This window comes from Scomber scombrus, chromosome 15 (assembly GCF_963691925.1).
Source record: "Scomber scombrus chromosome 15, fScoSco1.1, whole genome shotgun sequence".
Taxonomy (NCBI): Eukaryota; Metazoa; Chordata; class Actinopteri; order Scombriformes; family Scombridae; genus Scomber; species Scomber scombrus.
The window spans coordinates 27688875-27695723 of record NC_084984.1 but is presented as its reverse complement, the minus strand read 5'-3'; the positions used below and the strand labels follow the sequence as shown (position 1 = coordinate 27695723).

At 51.4% G+C, this 6849-nt stretch overlaps 1 pseudogene; it reads right to left on the bottom strand.

The window, feature by feature from the left end:
• Positions 1 to 264: 264 nt before the first annotated feature.
• LOC133994972 (uncharacterized) lies at positions 265 to 4046 on the bottom strand (annotated as a pseudogene).
• Positions 4047 to 6849: the final 2803 nt, after the last annotated feature.

Here is a 6849-nt window from a genome sequence, read left to right as displayed (position 1 = left end):
CTGTGACAGACAGGTCGAGCTGTGCTGGAGCCCCGCCCCCTCATACTCTTACAGCCGACCCGCCCCTAACTCCTCATTCTGGAACGGTTTCTTTCCGTGTCTATGCGAGGAGGGACGTGATGGTGAAACACCTCACTCTGTTATCAAAGAACCAGGGATTACGTTAAGTAACCCAACGTTCTTTTTCTAACTTCGTTCGGTGTTTCACTATGGGAGATATAGCCCACTCCCGGATTGCATCAGTCTCCCGAAGCCCTGGACAATTCAAAGCCCGGTAACGACAGATCCCGGTCTGTTTGCCTCTAGCACCGCCTGCGCTACAGACGGCGCTGAGACATCCAGCCTGTAGAACCTTACAAAAGTGTGGGGCGTAGCCCAGCTTGCCGCCGCACAAATGTCATGCACTGACACCCCCCTGAACAGAGCCCAGGATGTGACTATGCCCCTGGTGGAATGAGCCCTCAAACCCTGGGGGGGCTGCAAACCCCTACAGCCATAAGCCAGAGATATAGCCTCCACAATCCAGTGGGACAACCTCTGGCGGGACAACGGCTTGCCCTTATGGGGAGTGGCACAGGACACAAACAGCTGGTCACTTTTCCTGAACCTGTCAGGTCTTGTAGAAAGTTCGGACCCAAATTCAGAAAGTTCAAATTCAAGTTTTTAATTGAACAGAAAAAGTCAAAAAACAACTCCAACAAAGAATGTCCCGTCAAACGGTGAAAAAACTCAACAAAAATGCAGGCCCTTGGCCACAAAACTGAAACAGGAGAAGAGCGGACAAACCAGAGGGCAGTCCAAAGAGTGGTCTAGAGGCAGGCAAGGGTCAGGTCCAAATAAGCAGTCCAAACAGGCAGATAATCCAAATCGGCAGGCAAAATCCAAAAACCAGGTTCACAGGCAGAGTTCAAACAAGCAGGTTGGCAGACAGGCAAAGCAGGTAACAACGGTTTGATGTGCTCAGAACAAAAGACTGGGACAATCTGACAAACTGGGGCTGACAGAGCACAGAATAAGTAGGCCTAATCATTAAGACTTAACAGAGAACAGGTGAGCACAAAATGGTCGACAATGACCACATGGAAGCATGACAGGTGAGGGCGGAGTCATTACCCAAAATAAACAAAAGCACATGGTTGCAACACACAAAATGTCCAGCAGGTGTCAATGAACATGCAAGGATACTGACAGAACCCTGCTGTCCTGCTCAGATACACATGAAGCGCCCTGACCGGGCATAATGTGTTAAGCTTCTTCTACTCAGCTGAGGAGAATGGAGGCGGGTGAAAAGCCAACAGCTCCACTGTGGGACACCTGTTACCTGACTCCACCACCTTAGACACAAAAGTTGGGTTGGGCCTGAAACAAACCTTGGTGAGCCCTTGTGAAAACTGCAAACAGGAAGGCCGTATGGATAAAGCCTGTAGGTCGCTCACCCGATTTGCTGTAGTTAAAGCCAAGAGTAAAGCTGTCTTCAGAGAAACAAACTTCATCTCTGCCACCTCCATCGGCTCAAATGGGTGGAGAGAGAGGGCATCCAGCACCACGGATAGCTCCCAAAGGGGCGCCTTGCACCTTTCATAAAACGACAGACTAAGGGATGTTGCCCGGCGAGCTTATCCCCAAAGCCCACGTGGCACACAGAAATGGCAGCTAAATACACCTTAACAGTGGAAAAAGCCTTGCCTTTGTCCACCAAATCCTGCAGGAAACACAGCAGGTCCGCTACTGAACACTGGAAAGGGATGATGTGCTTCAAGTCACACCACTCCTCAAAGACCCGCCACTTGCCACTATACAGAGACCGAGTGGAGGAAGCTCTTGCGTTCTGGATGGTGTCAATGACCTGCTCTGGCAGGCCTGCTGCACTCAGACTCCACCTCTCACGGGCCAAGCCCAGACTGTCTGGGTGCGGGTGGTAGATCTCCCCGTTCGCCTGGGACAGAAGATCCCTGCGTATGGGGAGTGGCCACGGTTCGCCCGCCAGCAGCTGTATTATTTCCGCCATCCAGTGTTTGGATGTCCATCGAGGCGCTATCATGATTAGTGACAGGCTCTGCTCCCTCACTCTGATTAGAGTCGGGGAGATCAGGCTGAGCGGGGGAAACGCATAAAGCAGCACGTCTGGCCACGGGTGTGCTAGAGCGTCCACACCCAGAGGTGCATTTACGTCCGACAGGGAGAAAAACAGCGGACATTGCACGCTTTCTCGCGAGGCGAATAGATCTACGGCTGCCCGGCCGAATCTCCGCCAAATCTGCTCCACCACCTGTGGGTGGAGCTTCCACTCTCCGTACAGGGGATTGCCCCGGGACAGGAGATTCGCTCCTCTGTTCAAAACGCCCGGTACGTGTGTCGCTCGAAGAGACAGGAGCCGAGTGCTGCACCATAAGATTACCCTCCGAGCTAAACTGTGCAGCTGCAGTGATCGCGTACCGCCCTGGCGGTTTATGTAGGCCACCACAGTGGAATTGTCTGTCTTTACCATGACATGGCGACCCTGGAGAAAAGGCAGGAAATGCTTCAATGCTAGAAACACTGCCCAAAGCTCCAGAACAGTTATGTGAGAATGAGCCAGGCTCTGATCCCACTTTCCATTCACTGATCTGCCCAACAGCGCCGCTCCCCATCCTGACAGGGGACGCGTCCGTTGTCATGGTTACACGTGACGTCACTGCACCCAGCGGAACCCCCTCCGCGAGCGCCGCGGTGTCTCCCCACGGTCGGAGAGCCGCCACACACGTTGACGTTATTCTCAGCCTGCGGCTGAGATGACAGTGTGGACACAAGCGCAGAGACGCGACCCAACGCTGAAAGTCCCTCATCATCAGCAGCCCCAAATGCACGACAGAAATCACTGACGCCATGAGGCCCAGCAGGCGTAGGCATAATCTGAATGACACGGCTTTCCCCAGCTTGAAGAGGGAAAGACACTGTGTTAATGATGTTAACCTCCCCTCTGATAGCGTGACGCGATAAGAGAGAGAGTTTATGTTGAGACCCAGGTATTCTGTGCACTGAGCTGGCTCGGCTCTTTGCCCAGTTTATATTGAACCCGAGATCCCTGATATGATTGATCACCGTAGCGGAATCCCTGACCGCTTGTTCCCGCGATCGAGGGCATATCAGATAATCGTCTATGTACGAAAATATTCTGATACCTCTGCTCCTCAACGGAGACAGTGCTGCTTCCACACATTTGCTGAACACTCTGGGAGCTAATGATAGCCCGAAGGGAATGGCTTGATACTCGTAGGCTTTGCCCTGAAAAGCAAACCTGAGAAACTTCCTGTGTGCGGGATAAATGGCGATGTGAAAATATGCATCCTTGAGGTCGATTGTAACAAACCAATCGCCCGGACGGATTGACTGACAGAGTACTTTGTGTGTCAACATCCTGAATGTGTACTTTCGTAGGTGTCTGTTTAACACACAGCTCCCCTTCTTGGGAATGAGGAAGTAACGGGAGTAGAAACCCTGTTGAGCTTCCTTGCGCGGCACAGCTCTGATCGCCCGTTTGTTTAACAGCGACGCTATTTCGTCCTGTAAAACAAGGGCCGCCTCCCCCTTTGCTACTGAAACCACCACGCCGTTGAACCTGGGTGGTTTCATAGTGAATTGAAGTCTGTACCCCCGACAAACTGTTGACAAAACCCACGGGTGAACTGCGCATGCGCGCCAGCTTGCCGCTCGGGCAGGTAACGTGCTCACGTAGTAGCCCTGTAGTGACGTCACTCAGCGCGACTGGGGGGACCTGTCTCCCAACAGAGGAGCGTGAGCGCCCTCTGTGGGAGTTTTGAGGGCATGACCATGTTTTGTCTTTATTTTGTTTTGGGGGACACACTCGCCCTTGGCACACTGCCTGGTTGCGAGGTTTTGAATTTTATTTCTGTTAGAAAAGGTGAAAGTGCTTGGTGACACTGAATTACCCCCTGACCCCGGCTCTCCTCCTCCAGAACGTGGGGGGAGAGAAGCAGAGAGGCCTCTGGACCACTGAAAACTGCCAGAGTCTCTGAACCATGAACTGCGGGGATTCTCTTCTTCATGGGAGGCGGGGAGGGAGAAGCTGGATCGTCAGGACGACTGCTTCCTCTTCGCGCCTCTGGGGTGTTGCGGCCGGCTTCTTGCTGCGACTGCAGCAAAGGAGTGTTTGCCCCATGGCCCTTGGTTCTGCTGAGGCTGCCGCTGAGGCTGCTGGTGCGGCTGCTGCCCGGTTGCCTGCCTCTGCGGCCTGCCTCCCCATTGTCTGCCCCTCACTGCTGCGGCCGCCGCAGCGAAGCCAGTCCTTGGACCCTGGGGAGGACGAGGGGTGGGCTTCCTAGGAAGACAGAGGTTGAAGGCCTAACCCTCCTGCTTCCTCAGGTTGCTGGTCTCCCTCATCTTCTCAAGCGCGGGGCCGAACAGACCTTTGGTTGGGTCGTACGGTGCATCCATGACCTCAGCTTTCTGGCCGTCGCTGAGGCCAGAGAGGTTGAGCCACAAGGCCCTCTCCCCTGACACCGCAAGCCCCATCACTCTGCCGCAGCCCTGAACTGCACCTCTTGAGGAGCGCAGGATGAGGTCGTTGACGACGCAGATCTCATCCCAGAGGGCTGGGTTGGGCGCCCCAGAGTCGAGCTGTTGCCCCATCTCCTCCAATGTGGTTGCATTGAGTGAACATACTGACTGTGCTCCATACATGTACATCCGCTGGAAAACGGAGGCGGTGAGGTGCTCCGCTTTGTTGGGCAGAGAAGTGGTGGAGGAGGCTGAGAGAGAGCGCTGGTTGGGGTGGAGGTGTAGAGCCACTGAAGGCTCCACTGCTGGGGGTACGGCAAATAGGGGAGGCATTTCTGAGGGCTCATCTGCCATCAGGTCAGACCACTCTCTGGTAGCCGGTGGCTGATGGGTGATGGTTGCTGTCTGTGGGGTGGCTGCTGTCAGGCATGGGTCCTGTCTGTTAGCCACCACCACTCTCAGCCTCCTTTCCAGCAACTTTTCTGGGATCGACGCTGTTTGGACTTGGGCTAATTCTACTTGCTAAATCTTACGCTATGTGTTAGCTCAGTCCGTGTGTTCGTTAAATGAAAGGATAGGAGAAGATGAGCGGCCTCACAGGCTATTTTATTTAGCAGTAAATGAATAAAACATACAGAGCTCTGGGTCGAGATCTTCCTGTCCCTGATGAACAACAGTGGTTTGTCAGTTCATGAAGTCTGACTCCTATGCTTTCCCTGACCCATTTTATACACAAATACAGAATGTTTATGCAATGTGTGAGGTGTTGTCTCCTCCTGATTGGCTGTTGATCTGACTCCATCCTCCATCTTCTCACAGTACAGGATATGTGACTTTCCTGTGACCTCCTTAAACAGGCGTAATAGTGACTTCCATGTGACCCCCTTCCTCTGAAACTCCACAATCACCAGACATCCTGTGGGGGTTTTATGGTTAGTTCTGCATCGTTTAACAAAGGATGGTCAGGGCTATGACTGACTGTTTGACCCCGATCTCCTGTTAATAATAAACCTTTAACCTATACGAGTGGGACGTGTCAACATCAAGAATCTACCTATTTAATTACACTTCAGGGTAAACTGTCTTCCAGCTGGGATGCATTCTTATTACACAACAAGCTTACTGCTTTCAAATTGTTACACATAGGACCACATATTTATATGAAACAAACAATAAAGTAATTAATCCCCTTATCTGATATTTTAGCAGTGGCCAATTCATAGCATATATCTACAATTCCCCCTTTTGGTCTCATAAACATGAGACCAACGAAACATATTCATATTTCATCCTCATCCTCAAACAGATACCCTTCCCCCGCCACCAACGCCATCACTTCCATCGCCAACTGTGGCATCTGGTAAGGAGGAGGAACCTTTCCTTCAATTGCGGTGACAATCAATCTGTTACACAAAGATCTTAGACAGGGAATACAACAACATCCACATAAAATCAACATTCCCATTACACTTACTAGGGATACTAATACAGACACAATCAATCCCCTCCATTTACCAAACCATGATTCCAAGATGCTTTCCAAAGGGTTATCGATGCCTGAGTGTTCATGCATTTCTGAGGATAGGGTTCTCAATCCTTCCAGAGCTCTGGTTACAGAGCCATCCGGTGCAGTGTTGTTGGGAATGAAAGTACAGCACAGATCTCCAAACATGGAGCAGACTCCTCCCTTTTCTGCTAATAACATGTCCAATGCCATTCTATTCTGTACTGTCATCAATGAGGTGGCTGCCAGCTGTTCTGAGAGACCTGCTACTGCATCCCGGGTCTTGTTTGCCAAGCGAAGTACATTGTAATGGATGTAATTTATACGATCAACGTTCTTGTTTGGGGTAACTGGAAATAAAGCACTAATCAGGGGGAGATTCTCGAACCCTGCTGCTATTTGACTAGCCAATTTATATTCATTCGGTACTCCCCTGGGCACGCCAATGGCATCCATGTAGGTGGTTGAGCCTGAGGTGATGTCAAATGCATCTCTACTCCTACGTTTTTTGGTGAAATCACTACGACGTGGTCCCAGGAGGACTAGTGGTAACCCTAAGCGGACCATTGCACAGGTTCCTGACCAGTCTGGTGGCAGGTATGTGTGCAAGGTCCTATCTCCACAATACCAAAACAAGTCTGCCCTGGCCCAAACCATTGTACTCGCATTCTGCCAGCCCGTCATGTTAATCATGGTTTTACACCAATCAGTAGAAATGTCTCCCATCCTGGCGGCATTATTCCTGGTGAAACAAGTATAGTTGTTAAGTTGTGGGGTGAATGTGGGTGGGATGGTAGAGTTCTTTACAGGTGGAAAGATAGCACTCAAAGTGGTGCAATTAAGCGGGT